Source organism: Trachurus trachurus (assembly GCF_905171665.1).
Source record: "Trachurus trachurus genome assembly, chromosome: 11".
NCBI lineage: Eukaryota > Metazoa > Chordata > Actinopteri > Carangiformes > Carangidae > Trachurus > Trachurus trachurus.
The window spans coordinates 9,693,934-9,716,189 of NC_139904.1; the positions used below are offsets into that span (position 1 = coordinate 9,693,934).

The 22,256-nt window shown below is 39.8% G+C and overlaps 1 long non-coding RNA gene across 1 annotated transcript; it reads left to right on the forward strand.

Moving 5' to 3' along the window:
• Positions 1-2,154: 2,154 nt before the first annotated feature.
• Positions 2,155-10,098, forward strand: LOC310994091. Its single transcript, XR_014595776.1, has 4 exons — positions 2,155-2,242; positions 3,132-3,319; positions 7,447-7,545; positions 8,663-10,098. It is a non-coding gene; the product is annotated as an uncharacterized lncRNA (long non-coding RNA).
• Positions 10,099-22,256: the final 12,158 nt, after the last annotated feature.

Below are 22,256 nucleotides of genomic sequence, written 5' to 3' on the forward strand. Positions count from 1 at the left end.
CATTAATCAAGAACAAAAGTCGGAGGTTCAAAGACGATCAGATACGTCGTAGTTCCGACTATATAAACGGCGATCCGGCGGCGTTATTCCCATGACCCGTCAGGCAGCGTCCGGGAAACCGAAACTAGGAAATGCTGGGCGAGTCGACCACTCAATAATGATATCAAAATAACTATAAAATGATATAGCCTATTTATTGAAAATGGACCCATTAATTAATTAAGTGTGGGTAACGTAGATTCATCCACATTAATATGAGACTCTTTTAGAACCAAAAACAAACTCCTCGGGGTCTCTTTAACATATAAGAATATATAATATTTCATTGAAAACTGGTGTCACTGAACGACCCGATCACTAAACCTATGTATCGTGTCATGGGTCGGCTGTACAGTGTGGGAATAAATAAAAGGTTGAATTTAATTTATACAAACTGTCACAACATTATTATTTATCGTACTGACGGAAATATGCTTGGACACACTTTATGTTCAAATACAGATGTACTTTATGTCTCAAAGCTGCCAGTGGCAAATATACCTAAATGAATATACTTCTACCACCAAGAGAGGGTGCCCTTAAAGGAATAGTTCACCAAAAAATGAAATTCACCCTCATACTGATGAATACTCCGGAGACCCAGGAGGCCGGTTTGTAGTCCAACGAAAACTTTATATGAGAGTCAATAACGCACGACACAAAAAGTCCATAAAACAACAAGTGGAATCGCATTCCTATATAAAATCTGTGACAAGAGCGAATCAGTTCAATGCTTTAACCTTTCACACTGCCTTTTTAACGACATTAACACAGGCAACACACAACAGAGTTTGTATTTTCTGCTGCTTAAAAAGACAATTCTTGTACTTTTACCCAGCGTAATGTAGATCATTTTATATTAAGATGTTACAAATAAACCTGATAAATTTATAACATACAGCACATTATTTAAATTGAAGCAGTTTCCAGTTTGAACCCCTCATCACAAGCAGCAGCAGCACCACAGAGTAAATTGCCATCAGATGGTTTACTGTAATTACAGTTCAGATGTGAAGTGAGAGAAGTAAAATGCTGCAATGATTATATGAGTGTTTTTTTTATGTATATACTAGAGAATTTCTAACATCGTTGTCGCTGCGGCTCTGTGCCTGTTTGTTCCAGGAAATGGAAATGTGGTCGGATCTTTTACTTAATCCAGCTGTAATGCAGAGTTTTATAATAACACATTCGGTGTATCAGCTGAAAAACTGGTTATGTGTCGGAGCGCATCATCTAGCTGTTTTCACAACGGCTTGATTGTTTGACCTATAATCATCAAGAAACCCCAAAAATGTCTAGTGTGACTTGAATGTCCCACTTTGCCCAAAAGTTGATTTTATATATATTTTATTAGAGTTTGGGGAAAAACACAATGAATTATTACCACTTACTTATCTATCATTCAGTCAATTTTGCTTTGTATTACAATATGAAAAGAGCTGTGGGACAAATGCAGTAGGAAATAAAATGCTCTATAGTGAAATATCATAAAATACTCCAGTTTTAGTTTTCCACTTTGCAAAGACATCTGGGGATTCGAGGGTGTGTATGTTGGCTGTTTATTATTATTAACACGTGTTGACGGTACCTGTGTGTGCAGTTGGGCTGGGTTTGCACCGCGTACTGTTACTGTATGGGAGAAGCTGGTTTCAACCTCAACAACAATGAGGGGAAACATGCAGAGAGTTTGCTCTGAGGCCAAAACACTCCCAGACACCCACCAGCACACTCCTTTATACACTCCTCGCTGACTGTATTGAAGGCAGATGGTGGAAAGTTGACTGTCTGTGTCTTGCAGAGGTGGAAAAACCCAAAATAAACTGAAACCTGAATCGGTTTGAGACAACAGAACGATCCATCATTTGGAAAAATCACATTATTGGTTTCATAAGACTTCACATCCCACTTCAATACGAGAGAAAACCAGCAAGAAATTTGTCACTTTGAGCAAAAACAGCCAACAAAAGAACGCATTATAGCCGGCTAACGGTTTGAAGCTAACTCTTAAATTCCTCAATAATTCACCATAAATGTGACAAAAAAAGCTTGTTTCATGTCTTTGTTTATTGTTATTTCCTTTTCTGTTGTGTTTAAACTCTGTGTTTTGTGTTTTCAGTGTGTCAGGCTCAGGAGTACGACGACTACACGCCGGCTCCAGACTACGACAACGACTACAACGCCACCTTCGATTACAGTTTCTTTAGTAAGTTACACATTAGACATTACACATTACACATAGGGGAGAGTGGGGTAAGTTGAGCCACTTTTTGTATTCAGGATCACTACATCAAGACAATTATAGTTTTGTTGCTAACTAACACATCTGCATATATTTCAGGATGTTTTGCATCCCTACAAATTAACAGAATGAGTGTAAATATAACTGTTTTTAAAATATAGCATGTTCAAAAGTGGTCTTGTGACTCAACTTGGGGTAAGTTGACCATAGGAGTGGGGTAAATTGATCCCCCCCCTTCTTTCCTTCCATCCATCTCCTACCTCCCCCTTTACTTAATATTTCACCTGTCCAGGCTACAGGTGAATACAAACTGCAGGGACTTCCTGCTGAGCCACCAACTCACTGAGATTTGGGGAGTTTTGCAATTACGTGGCATCTTGGGAAGAATCCCAGATATTTTTCTTTGAAAGTAAAGTTTGGCACACTATAAACAACTTTTCCTGTTTATAGGAACATACTTACTGTAATCCCAAACATACAGAATCTTGATTTAATCATTTGGACATATACAGCCAAAATACATTCATTAAGTGTATAGGATAGGTGGCTCAACTTACCCCTGGCCAAATGGATCAACTTACGCCACAGATGCTAACTTTTTCCTATAGTTTCCTAGAAACAATGGGTGGGTCAACTTACCCACTGGCTCATCTTACCCCACTCTCCCCTATCAGACAGATGATATAGTATTTAATTGATTTACATGAACCAATTACATAATTAGTGAGAAATAGTTTTTGTTAGTTGATTTGAACATTGGATATGATTTTACTGCACATTTTCTCTATTATTTGTGTCTGTCTGTGTCAGGTGTAACGGTTAAATTACCGGTTTTGGTGTTGACGTGTTATAGGTAACACCAGCAATGAAGATCTGGAGAAATTCAAGGAGCAGTACGTCGATGAGAACGAGGGCGTGGACATGGGAGGACGGCAGGACGTGACCGTGGGACCAACTGCCGTTCCCACAACAAGGACCAGAGCGACCACGGAGGAGGCCAAGGTCGACGTTTATAACGCTGCATCGCTTCCTGTTTCTCCGGTGAGTTACGTAGATATCTGATCCACTGAATCCTACTTAAACCTGAGGTAAACCAGGCTTAATTAAACCTAAGTCAAACAGGAGCGTATCCCAGCAGATCCCTGGTCTGAATATATATAACAAATTATGCAACATCAACAATGTTTGTACTCAAACTTTAAGGAATAACATAAAAAAAAACAAAAGTCAAATCATAAGTGAAACCAGATTAACTTTCCTGAGCTCAGGCTTTGCTCGGACTTCACTTAAACCTAAGTTCAACCCGTTTTATATCGACTCAAATAAACTCAAAGTCAGACATAACACAGTTTTAAAAGAAATCAAAACACAATATGATAGAAAGCTATAAACAGGATTGAACATTTGAGATTTAATGCTGATTATTTATTTATTTGGCTAATTATAAGATTGATTTGCTACTTTCTGTCACATTGAAACAACAAAGAGCTCCAAAGGTTTAACTGAAATGAAGAATTAAAGGGTCGGCACTGAGAGCTGAATCGCACCTTTTTGATCTATTTAACAAGTTTGAATTAAGGAATTCATTATTGAAGGTTGATTGAATGTTGATCGATGCCTGACTGTAACAATTTGTGCACAAGTTTGAATAAACTACTACTATTGGACTAAACTCAGGTTTAACTCAATCCTGAGCTAAATGTTGGATGAACGAGGTCATAAACCAGAGGTCGTGCAGTGACATCTTGACCCGAACATTTAATCTGAGGTCATCACTAAAGAGACTTTCACAAATCCACGTCTCCATCAGATACGAGTATGACTCCTGCAACCTGAGCTCGCTCTAGTTTTCCTCTCTTAGCGATGGACGCGGTGAAGGTTTTGCTGTTACTGAGGCTTTTTAATATACACTACTCACAAAAAGTTAGGGATCTTTGACAAGAATATCCCTATAAAAAGTTCATCATGCTACAGTGATTTTCTATCATGAGGCCTTTTAAGTAGAAGAATGCAATGGTCATTTCTTTATCTCAAACAGTGGTGGCTATAGCACAACAAAAAACTCAATCAATTTGATCAAAGTGTTGTCTTGGTCTCATGTGAACATGGTGGAGAGGATACGATACGATAAACTTTATTGTCCCGTTCAGGGAAACTTGTCTTGGACACTGTAGCTGCTCCATAAATGCCTTGATGGCCACAATGACAAATCAAGGAGAGGGAGAGAGAAGAGGACTGTCTACAAACTGTCACTGAACCAGAACATTTAGTGGTTCAATGACAACTGAACCACTAAATCAGACGTTGCTTGTGATGTTTGTGGTTAATCATCTTGTTAGAGAACAGCATGTTATTCAATAGGGACTGAAACACTGAACAATTGGACATGTGCATTCAAAAGTTGAGAGAAGGTTCAATTGAGTTCACCTGTAAAGGTTATAGTGCATTTTAGGTGCATTCTGAAATTTAATCCAAAAGCCAAACATCCCTAACTTTTTGTGAGAAGTGTAATATCGGACCGTCTTTTCACACCAGGCCAAACTCTTCCAGACCGGTAGTAGCTACACTATTTGCTTTCCAGCTTTCGCATAAATCACATGAAGCCTGAGTCAGAGCCGGTGGGAAACCTGAAGGACCTGAAGGACCTGAAGGACCTGAAGGACCCGACGATGTGACGATCTGAAAGATGGAAGATGATTCTCGCTCATTTTTCCTACGGCGATTATTTTTTAAAACTGCTGATTCAACGCGTTACAGCTGAGAGAGCATCTGGTTTCTATTAACACTGTGTGTATGTGTGTGTGTGTGTCCATCTGCTTCCTATAAATGTGAAGTTGATCTCTGCCAGCATCAACAACCACTCTCTTAATATCTTTAAATCCAACACTTTGAAATGAAACGTGTCGTAACAGAGAATGTGAGAGAAGTTAAACCAACAGTACAAAATGAAAACAACGCTCGTGTGTTATCGTTTATGTCATCTTTATGTGTTTTTATTTCTCACGAGCAAGAGCTGCTGCACACACACACACACACACACACACACACACACACACACACACACACACACACACACACACACACACACACACACACACACACGTCAACACACATCAGATGATCAGATTTCTGCATGAAAAACAAATAGCAAGTTAAGGTTTCACGCACAGGGCTCAGTCGCACATGTTGTGTAACTCTGTCCTGCTAGATGTTGTAAATACGCCGAAAGGCCGGAGAACGGAGACAGCGAGAAGCAGTTTGTCATTTAAAGGCCGTGCGGTTTCAGCGGTTGAGTCGTCTGAGGACGGTCTGTCATGTTTCCGAGGACGACGAGACATGTGGACCACAGATAAATGAGTCTCAGCGCTCGGCTCCTCGCAGAAGAAAAGTAAAATCACACATTGTTCTTCCAGAGCTGGAAAAACATCAGAGTCTCGTCTTTGTTTAAACCTCAGGACCCGCGAGGACGCTCTGCCCTCTTCACCTTCAGCTCTCCGTTGTGCTCTCTGACACTTTTACAGTTTTAAAGGGATAGTTCACCCAAAATTCAAATTTCACTCATTATCTACTCACCCTCATGTCGACTAATAAGAGCTGGGAGAAGTTTCAGAGTCCTCTGTGCCTTCTCTGAGTTACGGGGGGGTCCGCGCAGCAGTATTTGTCCATATAATGGTTGTGAATGGTGCTCACTTTTCTTCGTCCAAAAAGACACACCAAAAAACATCCAAATACCTCCATACTGCTCGTCTGTAATGTCCATCTTGTATTGAAGCCCCAACATGAGAAATTGTTCCGAAAAAAATTAAATAAGTCTATATTTTAAGCTTGTTTGTAGCGGAAGCTCCCAGTGTCTCAGTTCACTGCTCTTCCTGTGTCGATTTGCACTGACCGGCGGAACAATTTCTCATGTCGGGGCTTCAATACAAGATGGACATTACAGACGAGCAGTATGGAGGTATTTGGATGTTTTTTGGCGTGTCTTTTTGTTACGAAGAAAAGTGAGCACCATTCATTCACAACCATCATATGGACAAATACTGCTGTGTGGACCCCGCTGTAACTCAGAGAAGGCCCAAGGCCCCAAAATTTGAATTTTGGGTGAACTATCCCTTTAAGGTTGATGCATGCAGAGACTTCTATAAAATGTTTAAGTCTCGTTCCTGCTCTGGGTTTTTCCTTCTCAGGTTACAGACGCTCTGTGCAGCTGTTCAGGAGTGGAAAATGTTTCAAATGCGAAGATAAAACTCTGAAGTTACAGATCCGACTCCATTTACAAAAGATTTATCAGCTAATTATCGGTTTTATTAACATCTAATAAATCACTTTGTGTTGTAAGTCAGTGACAGCAGGACATCAATCAGAACAATGTTCCTTCTTTTCCAACGAGTTGAACCACAGATTTTCTGGCAAACAGCTGCAGAACATCTGGATCGAACTGATTAGGAGGATTTACAGACCCGATGTTAATAATCCATCCATCTTCTTGCCGCCTTGAAGTGTAAAACCCTGAGTTCTTCTCAGAGTTTCAGTTCAGACTAGGGATGTCACGATTACTTGCTTTCACAATTAATCCTGGTATTAAACGGCACAATTCATTTATCGCAAAGATCCCTAAATACCGTCACTTTCCAAAAAAGATTATGTCAGAACCATCAAATGAATGTGCGCCAAAGTAAAGGTAAATGCACAGATACTGGTCCATCTTCCTAATGTAACATTGAATCGGTAGGAATTTAAAAGTTTCTGTGTCATTTGTAACAAAAAAAAAACGATTAAAATAAACTTAAACATTTGGTAAAGATGACAATTAATTCCCCTGAGGAATATAATTGGTCCTTTATTAATAGATACTTCAAATATGTTGTGTAAATAATTAGCATTGTAATTATTTAGACTATATTTGATTTTACACATTTACACATAGTGTTGTGAAATTAATTAATTAAAATCGTACCAAGAAAATGTATAAACACGTTGTTCTCTACATTTGAACCAGTTTACGTTTCACACACAGATCGTCGGTGTCTCGGAGTCTGTGTATAAATCTTTTTTAACACATTAAATGGTTCTATAATAATAAATCTGCAGGTGTAAAATGTTTGGTCCAGTCCAGATGTTCTGCAGCTGCATCGGTCTGAGTGTGACGGTGTGTTTTCTTCTGTCTGCAGGGAATCAGGACGCTCGTCTGGACTCTGGTGATCCTGATCAGTCTGAACCTGCAACAGCTACGACGACACACACTATGAGAGCAGACACACACTCAGCAGGTGAGACACACACACACACACACACACACACACACACACACACACACACACACACACACACACACACACACACACACACACACACACACACACACACACACACACACACACACACAATGGACAAGTCCTGATTTTGAAAATAAACAGTAATGTTTAATTGATGAAATGATAAATGCCTAATGAGTAATTTTGCTTTTGATATTTAAAGTATATTTAGATGCTGATACTTGAATACAGGACTTGTAGTATTCATAATTTTACCTCAGTATAACATCTGAGTACTTCTTCCACCATTGTATCCAAGTAAAGTACGAGTATTTCTTGTACTACAGCAGAGTTTTTGAGTAAAAGTGCCTTAACTTACTTTCCAGCTTCATTGATGTAGGTGTAGTTTGTAGTTTGTCCAACAGGAGGCGCTGCAGCCTCTGATATGAAGCTGATGTGTGTGTGTTTGAGTTATCAATGCACACACACACACAGTAATGATGCAGCCACACAAACACAACCTGTGACCTCGAGTCTCAGACGTCGTCGTCTTTGTTTCTCGTTGCATCTGAAAAAAACATTAAACACCTGAGGAAAAAATAAATAAAAACATAATATCTAAAATCAATAATATGTACATTACAATCATCATAATTTATATTAGATTATATCAAACATAATATATAAAATCATCTGAATTCTGAAGTGAATGATAAAATCATGTGTAGCTAAGTTTCAGGAGCTGAGGCCTACACGATCGATCAGACTAAATGTTTTCACTGTGATGAGTATAAGTTTATTTAGTTTGACACCAAAGACAAAACGACACGCTGCGAGTGTTGAGATGCCACAGATTCACTTGACGATTGTCCTGAATTAAACCTGCAGTTTCTGACATTTACGACACAATCCGTCGATAATATCTGACGGAGATGATGAAACGTTTTTACTCCTCAGTAGAATTATGTAATATGAGAACAATGCGTCATGATCTGTGTCCTAAACTGAGATTTAATTCTTCATTCATGAAAACTGAAGTAGAAATAAAAACGTAATGTGAAAATAATATTGATTCGTTTTAATTAAAGTGTGTTTACAGTGTATTTACATTTGTCTCTTCCTTGTCATCCAGATGTTGTTGGGTGCGTTAGAAACCAGCGAGGGTCACCTGGTCTGAGGTGGGGAGGGGGTCGCTGCTCCCTCTGCGACCTTTGACCCCAGCAGATAGTGAGTGACCCCTCCTCCTCCTTCACATAGCAGCAGCTTCCTGTCCGTCACCTCGGCGTGGGACCAGGTGGAGCTCGGCCAATCACAAACCTTTATCAGCACCTCAGTTCTTATGAATATATATATAAAAAAAAAAAACTTTATCACGTTTCAAAGGGATGTTTTTCACAGCTTATCACTTTTTTTTTCTTTTTCTTTTTTTTTGACTGTTGTAGAAACAGAACAGATGCAAAACATGAACATTTTTAATACACGGCCACATGTGTGAGTGTGAGTATGGAAGCCCATTAATGACAAAACTGTTGATTTGAAGATACAAAACACCTTCATCAGCACGGTGATCAATCAGTGAACCAGCTGCAATATAACAACAATAATCATGTTATAAAAATATTTTATTATCAAGTTATGTTTCTGGCAATGAAATAAAATGTATTGTTATTTAACAGAAGATTTATTTAAAAAGATAAAGAATGTAAAAGCAGTAAACCTGATTAGGATTAGGGTATAGACTTTGGGCCTGGTCCGAGTGATGCTCATTAACTCATTAATCACGGGGAAAAAAAATTACTGTGAAGTTTCATCTAGATAAATTAAATGTTCATCCAATTGACAGTTGGAAATTAGACTTTTTTTAATGAATTAAGTTGTGTTTTTTATTGATTTCTGTCAGAAATCAGGACCATTGTACAAAAGTTATAGAAATTTGCCACAGTTTTTGTCTTTGTTGTGGTTTCTGCTCAGTCAGTTGTTCAGTTGTGTCGTTAATGAGCCTCCATGTGTTTATGTTTCCACCGACTCACAGTGTGAAACCCTCTCACTCACCGTATATTTTATAGGATTTTATAGGATTAGGAAGAAAATATATTTTTTTAAATGATAAAAAACGAAGAGAAATTTCCCGTTGTGTCTGGTTTCACTTCCTCTGACTCATTTACTCAAACTTTCCTCTTTTTTTTTTTTATCTCCACAAACATTTTCACGTCAGTTTCACTGTGAATCAAAGAAGCGGCACTTTGGAAACGAGCAGCACTTATCAGTTTATTTTATCATCATGTTTTTATTATTTGTTATAAATTGTTCTGAGTAAAGAAAACAAGACCAAAGTTCAAATATTTAACAACAACAACAAACCAAACCAGTTGAAGTCATATTTTAACCTCTGAACTATAAACTTAGTATTTTGCTGCTTTGGCCCTGTCAAAATAAAAGTCCTGAGAAATCATCCTGCTTTTATCTTGAAAAGCTTTTTATGGGACCAGATTAATGTTGTTTATTAGTGTTTTGTTTTTTCAGGAAATAGAAAATATAAGAATAAAAGTTTTATAATGTTACAGTAAATAATGGAAATATATTTTCTTTTTTATCAAAACAAACACATGATACGACTTTCAGAACAATCTAGAACAGATTTATATTTGCTTTACTGTGTCATATTTGTCTGCTTGTGTTTTTCAATAAAAATGAATTAAAACTTCTGAACAGTGTCTAATCAATGATTTTAGTGTAGTTGTCCTGCTGCACACACACACACACACACACACACACACACACACACACACACACACACACACACACACACACACACACACACACACACACACACACTCCTTGGACACAGTGAACACAATGAAACAAAAACATGTTGCTGAAAATACATAAAATGACAAATTCTTTGAAAATATTTCAATAAACATAGAAATGTTGATTAGTTTAGTAGTGTTTTGTTTTTTTTGGTCGCAATGCACATAATATAGTAAAAATAAACAAACAGTCAAACAATCATCATCAATCTTCCATCCAGTCTCTATTCAATCAAACTTATGAGTCTGTAATTATGGTAAAAGGAGCAGGCTGAAGTTTATTGAGTTTAAGTTTGAAAGGACATGATCATTTTTATTTCAATATTTCTAGTAAATGCTTTTCCATTTATTCATTTATGAACATATATGTTTTGTCTTTTCTGGTCCCCCATGCTTAAAGGGATAGTTCAACATCTTGGAAAATTGGCCCATTGCCATAATACCTATAGTCTTAACAGTAGGTCTGTTACGTTTAATTGTCGGTGAAAGCTATTTTGAGAAAGGGCGGAGCAGAGCAACGAGCTGCTCAGAGCTACGCTACGGAGGCTCATGGGATTTCATGGTTTCACTCATTAATTTAAATACACAGTCCAACAACTCCAAAATGCTCTGGTGGACAAGTTGTGACCATGGCCGTAGCCAGCTATGAGGTCACCGAGGTCCGGACCTCGGTAAAAATTTCTGAGAGAAAAAAATAAAAGAAGCCCCGAACAGCGTGGCAACATGTTATTGTAACACATCGGACTTTTATTTTGAAACCGCACGCAAGCAGGAAGTGGAAAACGCGGGACATTTTCAGTTAACAGGAGGAAGATAACTGCGAGCTGAGGTGAGTGACAACTTTATTATTATTATTTTACGACCAAGCAGCCCGCTATAAATTAAGCCGATGACCGACGCGATCCTCCAACAGTAGGTTAACTTGCATGTAGTCAGATCCGCTATTTTCGGTCCTAGTCGACACACACGCACGCACGCACGCGCGCGCACACACACACACACACACACACACACACACACACACACACACACACACACACACACACACACACACACACACACACACACACACACACACACACACACACAGCACAGGCTATAAACTACCAGCAGAACTAAGATCAGCTCCAACTGTGAGCACTTTTAAATCCAGGTTAAAAACATTTCTCTTTTCATGTGCCTATGGCTAAATTCCTTTTAAGAATTTTAAACCTATCTATCTTCTTTTATTTTACTTTTATTTGCTCTTGTTTTTAACTCTGTTTTAAGTGTTTGTTTTTATTATTTTTTATGCTTCTCTTTTATTTCATTTTATTCTTTAAATGTTCTGTCTTTATGTAAAGCACATTGAGTTGCCTTGGTATGAAATGCGCTATATAAATAAAGATGCCTTGCCTTGCCTATGTATGATGATAAATATACCTAATTCAACCAAGGTCTAATCAACCTCTTTAATGTCCCCCTACAGAAAAAAACAAGTCAGAAAGTGAAGAATAATGTCAAAAAGAAAAACTTCTGCAGAATACATTGGATTCATTTGTTAAAAAAAAACCAAGGCCATGTGACAATGAGGACGGAGACAGACCAGAACAGAGCAGACCAGGACAGAGCAGACCAGGACAGAGCAGACCAGGACAGAGCAGACCAGAACAGAGCAGACCAGAACAGAGCAGACCAGGACAGAGCAGACCAGGACAGAGCGGACCAGAACAGAGCGGACCAGAACAGAGCAGACACACAGCACACAGAAGACTGGCTGGACAGAGGAGCAGTGAGGAGCACACAGAAGACTGGCTGGACAGAGGAGCAGTGAGGAGCACACAGAAGACTGGCTGGACAGAGGAGCAGTGAGGAGCACACAGAAGACTGGCTGGACAGAGGAGCAGTGAGGAGCACACAGAAGACTGACTGGACAGAGGAGCAGTGAGGAGCACACAGAAGACTGGCTGGACAGAGGAGCAGTGAGGAGCACACAGAAGACTGGCTGGACAGAGGAGCAGTGAGGAGCACACAGAAGACTGACTGGACAGAGGAGCAGTGAGGAGCACACAGAAGACTGACTGGACAGAGGAGCAGTGAGGAGCACACAGAAGACTGACTGACTGGACAGAGGAGCAGTGAGGAGCACACAGAAGACTGACTGGACAGAGGAGCAGTGAGGAGCACAGAAGAACACACACACTTTTATTAGCCTAATAAAAACCCTTTTCTTGGTCAACAGATCCCTCTGTGTGTTCTTTAAATTACAACACTACCATGGGCAGTGTACTTGTTTTTGTAGGTAACATTTTGGTATGATTTGTGCAAAAAATGCAAAAAGGGGTCTCTATTCTGTCCTTACTAGACCAGCACAAAGTAACCTACCATCACTTCACTGTCTGATTATGTACAGTATATAAACGTTTACTTAACTATACTTACTTAACTATAAAGCTTGTGTGTGTGCGTGCGTGCGCGTGTGTGGGCTCGTGGGGGGGGTTAGACATTGTCAAATTCTGGACCTCACTAATTTTGAAATCCTGGCTACAGCCCTGGTTGTGACCTGCACATTCACCACGCTATGAGATAATAACAGAACGTTACGAGACAGAGTTGTTTTAGAGGGAAATGCAGAGACATTTTGCATGAATTTGCCTCTAAAACAACTCTGTCTCGTAACGTTCTGTTATTATCTCAAAGCGTGGTGAATGTGCAGGTCACAACTTGTCCACCAGAGCGTTTTGGAGTTGTTGGATTGTGTATTTGATGAGTTTGATGAGGGAAACCAAGAAATCCCTTTAGCCTCCGTAGCGTAGCTCTGAGCAGCTCACGGCTCTGCTCCGCCGTTCTAAAAATAGCTTGCACCGACAATTAAAGGTAACAAACCTACTGCTAAAACTATAGGGATTATGGCAATGGGCCAATTTGCCAAAATGTTGAACTATCCCTTTAAGAAGCAGGAGTTTACAGCACTGAACATTTAATCAGGTTGTTGATGATAAGTTGATCAACAGAAACCTGATATTATTCATAATATAACCAATATAAAGATCTATGTAAGCTGGATAATTAAACTATATTTCATTAGCTGCAGCTGTAACCGACCTGAACTCTTCATGTTTCCACATACGAATCAGATGTTGGAGTAAAGACTCCGAGCCGTCCGCTGGGAGGCCGCAGGCTTCACATGTGGTGGGTTTATTTCTGGTGGCCTGCGTGTGACGGCGGTTTTTGATCGTGATCGGAGGTGTCTTGTTAACGAGAAATGAGTCCGTCAGTGTCACAAACTCACAGCGAGAGTCGAGGAGGAGGAGGAGGTGACGGACGCCCGAGGCTGCACAGTTATTTCAGTCCAGGAGGAATCTGCACGACATGACGACAGCGGAGAGCCTCCGTACCGCTGCTGTTTATCCACCGAGTCCACCGATTCATCATCTCAACAGTCAACAAAATATGTCTTGAAGTTTTATCCAGACTTGTTTAAACTCTGGGAAAATCCTCTGCTGTGATTAATAATTTGTGTAACATAGTTTCTACTCTTACTGGTCTGGAGACTCAGACGAGGAGTCTGTCGAGTAGAAGGAAGATAAGTAAAGTGATATAGACCGAATCGCCTTGTTGTTTACATTCTACTTCCGGGTAGAAAACCAGCACGTAATTTGAATGAGATCAATAGTAACGAACGAGAGTTTAGCTATATATATCATATTTTTCACGCCGTATCACTGTTTAGACACATCTGAAATGATGGAAGAAACATTACTACTTCTGTGTGTGTGTTTTGTGTTGCTATGTATTGTATTTATTCAGTTGGGGGGAATCACGGTGCCTATAAAGCATCAGTGGCTGCAGCTGACAGGGACAGCTAACGGCGGTAGCTAAGCTAACGGCAGTAGCTAAGCTAACATCAGGACGTCAGCTGTTAAAACCCTCCCGTTATTCAAGTTAAGTTAAACAGGTAGCCTAACCGTTAGCCCAGCTAATCTCTGATAACCATGACTAATTACAAAAATGTGCACACGTAAATAGTAATGTTTGTCTAATCATTGGTTTTATAGACTTTACAAACACCAGATTAGTCTAAACGGCGATATAGTGACATGAAAAAGTAGATATATATAGCGAAACTCTCGTCCATCACTATTGTTCGAATGCTGGTTTTCTACCCGGAAGTAGTTGTAAACAACAAGGCGATTCGTCCTATAGACCCTTTCAGAGAGTATAAACAAATACAGGTGTTACCAAGGATACTAATTAAGGCTCCATTCCATTTAGTGTACCAGAGCGTTTTCTAATGAGCCACACCTGTCTTTGTTTATACTCTCTGAAAGGGTCTATAAGACAATATTCATAAGAAAATGTTGTGTTGTGTTGTTTGTTAGACTGTCAGTAGTTGTCACAGTTGTGTTAATCCAAACTCTTTTTCTCTCTACAGACAAAGTTTCAGGTTTATTTTAGCCCCGCCTCCCTCGTTCCCCACGGTGCGACGGGATTGGTTGTTTGATTTTGTGGCGTATGAACCTTGTTGTTGGTAGAGTGCCTATAAAAACTTTAATTTATTTGCCATGGATTTTCTATTAGAGTTGTCATCATAATGCTGTTGTGTAATCAATTGGCAAATCATAGTCACTTGTTACTCTGCCTCAACCAAGTCTGAAAGTAAAAAAAAAAGAGGAAATATTACGGTGTTATTACTGTCAACAACTGTACAGGTTTAGTAAAGTTAACAGAGTTCAAAGCATTGATAAGTAAGAAGAATAGTTAACAAATAGTGATAGATTTATGCAGTTGTGAGTCCAGACTTGTTGTGAGTGACCTGTCAATTTGCCTCATTCAAGTCTGAAAGTTTGATAAAAACAGAGAAAATGCTACGATTTTATCGCTGTCGATGACTGTACGGGTTTAGTAAACTTCGCAGAGTTCAAAGTAATTAACACAAGCATATAAATACTGCAAAACAAAGCATTTATTGACAGTTATTTAGCAATTATCGAGGTTTTCCTATTGTTTTCAATTGCCCGCCAAGCACTTCCGGGAACTTTCTGAGCCTACATGGACCATGTGATCGGCCAGCTTTTTGAACTTCTGTTGTCGCCACTCTCTCTCTCTCGGCACTGGAAATGGTGTTGATTGATTATTTCACCCTTGATATGTCTAATATATAATATAACATCTCAAAAAAAACATCATATGGATGTTTTACAGTGTAAAATGGAAACATTATAAAACATGTCAAACGTGTTGATCTGATTGGAGCTGATTGATCTCTTATTAATCATTGTTAAAACTGGTTCTCATTTAGCTTCATATCAATAAACCAGTTGAATATGTAGTTAAGTCTCTCTGGTTGCCCCCTACAGGCAGAAGTGTTTACTACACATATGCGTCACTCACACACACACACACACACACACACACACACACACACACACACACACACACACACACACACACACACACACACACACACACACACACACACACCTACCTGCAGGATGAAAGGTGTTTTTGATGATAGCACTGTGTGTTGTGTTTGGTCTCCGTCTGTGACCTTCAGTACAAACTCTGCTGTCAGCTGATAACACGTCAACACAACTCTGTGTTACACACTCTTAATGAAAACACACACACACACACACACACTGAGTTTTCAGCACTTTCTACACTGACGGACTCTCCTCTGACGACAACCAGCAGCAGGCTGAGTTACTCACACACGAAACTGACACGCACGAAGATGAAGTTAATTAGATAATACAACTGATCAGGGCTGAATCTCTGTCATTCACTCAGATGTTTAATCCTTTTTTAAACCCACTTTAAACCTGTTTTTTCTATTTTAATCCTGGTTTAAAAGCAGTTTAAACTTGATTTAACACTAGTTTAATCTTAGTAGTGTAACTGGTGTGTAATCCTGATTTAAACCTGATTTAATCCTGGTTTGAGTCCAGTTTAAAACCTTATTTAACGTTGGTGGAAATCTTATTTAATCCTAGTTTAAACCTGTGTTATCTCAACCTGAACCAGGTGCTGTAGAAATAAAAACACTAAATTTAATTTGTGTACCGAATGTGTCCTTGGTATTTTGGTGCCATCCCAAATGTGTGTTATTGTTTTACAAATATATATTTTTTTAATGTGTACCGAATGTGTCTTTGGTACTTTACCTCATTGTTGCTCTTTCTTAAGGTTGCCCTTTAACATCAGGCAGAGGGACTGGCGATGAAAACTAGCTTTTTTTTTTTTTTAGCTAACTCTGGTACATTTACATGTCTTTTTTACAATGTTTTATTAATGTACACTGTCCCTTGACAAATAAATTAAACTGAAACTGAAACTAAAGCACATTTATGATGATTATGAATAAATAAATGATGAAAAGTGTTGAATATTTACACACACACACACACACACATCTGTATCTTTACTCTGTGTTTATACTTACTCTGTGTTTATACGGCATAATTTATTCGTAATTCAAATTGGATCAAATAATCAATGCGCGACTATTTTACCGATCCACTGACCGATAACCACAGGTGTGGCCACGCCCCCAGTCTGTGATGTCACAGGTGTTTTCAGGCTGTGACTGTATCTTCCAGCGCTGACACATTAATGTTAAACTTTTCTAATCTCTAACTTTCAGCTGGAGCCTCATTTTTCTTCTCCTGAAGGTCACTGGTGTCTCCAGACGGAGGAGGAGGAGGAGGAGGAGGAGGAGGAGGAGGAGGAGGAGGAGGTCATCCGCTGTCTTCTTCTTCTTCTTCTCTGGGTTTTTCTGAATAAACAGCGTCCTGTGTGACGTCGGCTTCAGCCTCGACTGTCGACTGCAGATTTATCTTCAGCTGCTGTTTATTCAGACAGAAGTGGACCGCACGTTTACTCTCTGAATAAAGAGTCAGAGATTTAAAAAACTTTTTTTTTTATATGCAGGAACTAAACCAGGAAGACAAACAGCTGGAAACACATTTACATCATCCAGATGTTCAGTGTAAAAGCAGAAAAATTAAATACATAAAAGTACTATTTCACAACAATACACAATTATTTTACTGTATCATAATTATCAGTGTGTTCATTTCTGTCACAGCTGCTTTATTATTGATTATGTGGTTGATGATGAGCAGTAGGCTACTTCAAGGGATAGTTCACCCAAAATTCAAATTTCACTCATTATCTACTCACCCTCATGTCGACTAAGGGCTGGGAGAAGTTTCAGAGTCCTCCGTGCCTTCTCGGAGTTACGGAGGGGTCCGCACAGCAGTATTTGTCCATATAATGGTTGTGAATGGTGCTCACTTTTCTTTGTTCAAAAAGACACACCAAAAAACATCCAAATACCTCCATACTGCTCGTCTGAAATGTCCCTCTTGTATTGAAGCCCCGACATGAGAAATTGTTCCGCCAGTCACAGGAAGAGCAGTGAACTGAGACACTGGGAGCTTCCGCTACAAACAAGCTTAAAATATAGACTTATTTAATTTTTTTCGGAACAATTTCTCATGTCGGGGCTTCAATACAAGAGGGACATTACAGACAGTGGCGAAAGTACCATTAATGCAAGTAATGCCGTTGCATTAGGGCCCGTGGCCAAAAAAGGCCCGCGGTGAACGGTAAAAAAAAAAAAAAAAAATTAATAAAACATACAAATAAAATAAAAAAGTTTTAATTGATGGTATAGGCTACTGTATTAAATCATCTTGGCTTTTACATCATTACTGTAATTCGTTAACGTTATTCTGGATTATGAACATGCGCGCGGGCATAGCCAGGTGAGGTGACAGTTCTCCTGTTGTCGGCAGAGCGGCGGCGCAGCGCCGTCCCTGACCATCTCTCCCTGTCTCTTTCTCTCTGTGTCTCTCTGACGAGCAGTGACATGTTCAGCACCGAGACAGCGGACAGCGCTGTCACTCACTCAGGGCCCCGGTCCAGATGGATTCGGCTTTTTTGAATCTGGATAAATACTTCTATCAGATCGGCATCGCGTCCAGGCGGACGGCGTTTTCGGGGGGTGAAAACGGTATTTTTTTAAACATGTCCCAGAGTGGGAAAATCTGAAAACGCCGCCTCAGCGTATCCGTCCGGACGCCCAAAATTGATTTTTTTCTGAAACGATGTCATGTAACCTGATGAACGCACCGTGAGACACACACACACTGCTGCAGCAGCTGCACAGTCTATGGACGTAACAACAACGGCCGACTACCGTCGGGTCGCTCAGACGCTGCGGCTGAATCACACCTGTTTAATCATCAGTGAATCTCTGACACGACTCCCTGTCAACATTTAATCCCATGTCTGAGTTTGAATACAGCGGGGGACTTCCCGTCTTCTTCTCTGTCTTTAGTGTTTATGTGTGTGGCGCTGTAGCGCTCCACACAGGCCTGGAGTAGCCTATACTACAGCCTAACCCCCCCCCCCCCCCGTTATTATTATAGGGCCCGCAATTTTTTTTTTGCATTAGGGCCCGTAGCAGACAACTTTCGCCACTGATTACAGACGAGCACTATGGAGGTATTTGGATGTTTTTTAGTGTGTGTTTTTGGACGAAGAAAAGTGAGGCCCATTCGCAACCGTCATATGGACATGCAGTGCTGCACGGAGCCCCGCTGTAACTCAGAGAAGGCACGGAGGACTCTGAAACTTCTCCCAGCCCTTAGTCGACATGAGGGTGGGTAGAAATTTGAGTTTTGGGTGAACTATCCCTTTCAGTAAAACTTCATTTGCTGGGTGTTTTACAAACACACGTCCGTTGCCGACGGAGAGTTTTCTGTAGATGTTTGTGTGTTTGTTGATGCGAGGTTGTGGTTGGTCAGCGCGGCGGCTTCGCTGCAGCAGTTTGACATTTAGCTGTTAATGAGAGCCGAGATGAAACAGCAGAGAGCGAGAGGAGCTGCAGGTCGCCTCACGATGCAAATCAGACAGAGAAAAGGGCAAAACAGTTTCCTCCTGCGTCATCATTCAACACGAACCCCGAGGTCAGCCGCCTCAGACCCGCCGCCGCCTCTAGGCACGATGGGAGATTCACCGGTAAACAACAATCAAGTGAGACAAAGGGAGTGATTGCTCAGAGCTCCTGACCTCTGACCTCTGACCCCGAGCAGCTAGAAACCGAAGCTGTTAATGAACAGGTGGGGAGTGATGTGTGTGTGTTTACAAAAACACAGGTAACAGGTCTCATGAGGATTCAACACCGAGTTTATCAGCGTCGATGTGGAGGCGTCGACTTCAACACACTTGATTCAACACAGAGCTACTCGGTCTGTTTGGGATTTAAAAAACAAAAGAAATAAAACACAAAGACTCACATCAGCAATTTCAATTGTTACAGTGAAATCACATAAACATGGCACATCAAGTTTAATTTCGGTGAAGTAACACAACTCAAGACAACCACAAAGAGATTTAACAAAATCTACAAGAAGATGTGCAAAAGCTACAAAATCATAGAAAAAAAAAAACCATAAGGAGAAACAAAAAATCACAAAAACACACAAAAAAAGATGCACAAAACAACAGAAACACACAAAGTATCCACAAAGCAACCACAAAATGAAAAAAGTCACAAAACAAATGGAAAGACACACAAAATAATCACAAGAACACGCAAAATATCTTTAAAAAAATAACCACATAGTGACACAACCACAAAGATGCACACAACAGCCACAAAACACACACAAAGTAAAACATAACAACCCCAAAGTGACATAAAACAACCACAATGTGATATAAAAAGATATAAAATCACAAAAACCACAAAACAATCACAAGAATACACAAAATATCCACAAAACTACCATAATGTGACACAAAAAAATCCACAGTCACAAAACACATGTAAAGACACATCAAGAACACACAAAATATCTTAAGTGACCACATAGTGATACAAAATAACCACAAAGACGCACACAACAACCACAAAAACACACAAAATAACCATAAAGTGACATAAAACAATGATAATTTGATAAAAACACACAAAACAATCACAAGAATACACAAAATATCCACAAAACAATCAAAATGTGACACACATTAAAGTGACCACAAAATAACCACAAAGATGCACACAACAACCACAAAAACACACAAAACAACCACAAAGTGACATAAAACAACCATAATGTGATATAAAAAGATATAAAATCACAAAAACCACAAAACAATCACAAGAATACACAAAATATCCACAAAACAACCATAATGTGACACAAGAAAAACCATAGAGTCACAAAACACATGGAAAAGACACATCAAGAACACACAAAATATCTTAAGTGACCACATACAAAATATCCACAAAACAACCAAAATGTGACACACATTAAAGTGACCACATAGTGATACAAAATAACCACACTGAGTCACAAAACAAATGGAAAGACACATCAAGAACACACAAAATATCTTAAGTGACCACATACAAAATATCCACAAAACAACCAAAATGTGACACACATTAAAGTGACCACATAGTGATACAAAATAACCACACTGAGTCACAAAACAAATGGAAAGACACATCAAGAACACACAAAATATATTAAAGCAGAAGTAAGCGATCCGGTCGTTTTCGCTAATGCTGCGTTCCAGGCAGGCTTTTGAAACCGTAAATTACAGCTTCAAGTCACAACTTACGACTTTGTAGCGTTCCAGGCAACCCACTCGTGTTTTTCTGACCTGTTTTACCTGTGAAAGTCACTATAACGGCCACTCGTAACTTCCGACCCGTGAACTCGCACCAGATCGAACTGGCACGACTTCACAGGTCGGAAAAACACGAGTTACGGGCTGCCTTGAACGCACCATAACAGTGTTCGTCCCTACGTCACCACATTCAGGCGCAACCCTTGGCTGCACACACAGCCCTGCATGCCGTTCTCTCTCCTCATTGGATAAAAACTGTAGGATACGATAAATGTTTTCTCCTCGACTCAGAGCAGAGCAGAGTGACTGACAGACCCGTGTTTCAGTCCAAACACTCTATGTAAGTGATTGCTGTCGGAAGATATAACTATTTAAGACTTATATTAACACAAATATATCACTCACTTCTGCTTTAAGCTAGGGGCCACATTGTGATACAAAATAACCACAATAAAGACGACCACAGTCTGAGTTTCTGCTCCTTCACTGTAGATTTCATTGATCGTCTTGTTACGAATCATAAACAATCAATAGCTAATTGGTCGTGATCTTTACAAACAAAACGTCTCCACGGTGACGAGCTGCCGAGTCTCTGAGGTCGTCGTCGTGGTCTTCGGCAGTGAGTCACAGTCTGACGACCTTTGACCTCTGGACAACAACAACAACAACAACGACACACACAGCGAGGTCTGCAGGGTGTTTGCACGTAAACATCAGCAGCAGCAGCAGCAGCATCGACCTGTTCCATATTCACCACGCAGACGCATCATCAATCAGCAGCACACGCCACACCACACGTCCACGCCGTTTCATCTGACGTGATGAATACATGAATAACAAATGTGAGCAAGTGGGTGTCACACGGGAGGAGGAGGAGGAGGAGGAGGAGGAGGAGGAGGAGGCGCTATAAATACAGGAGGAGTGAGAAGCCTGAAGTCAAACCAAGACAGAGGAAGAAGTAGAACAAGAAAAAAGTGGAAAATTAAAGACGAGGACAGTGGAGCTGACATCACACGCCAACGAAGAAGAAAAAGAAGAAAAAGAAGAGGAAAAGGAGGAAAAGGAGAAGAAGCTGAACGTTATTCCTGCAGGATCTTAAATCGTCTCTTTTGCATTTAATCGTGAGTCCAACAGAACTTCATTCACTTTTTTTTTTTTACAGTTTTTTAATATCTTTTTAAATCTAATTTTACATTTTATTCTGTTGTTCATGTGTTTTTTTTCTCTGTTTATTTATTATTTTCTTTTTTTCTTATTTTAGGTAATTTAAAGCTAGTTTTGGTG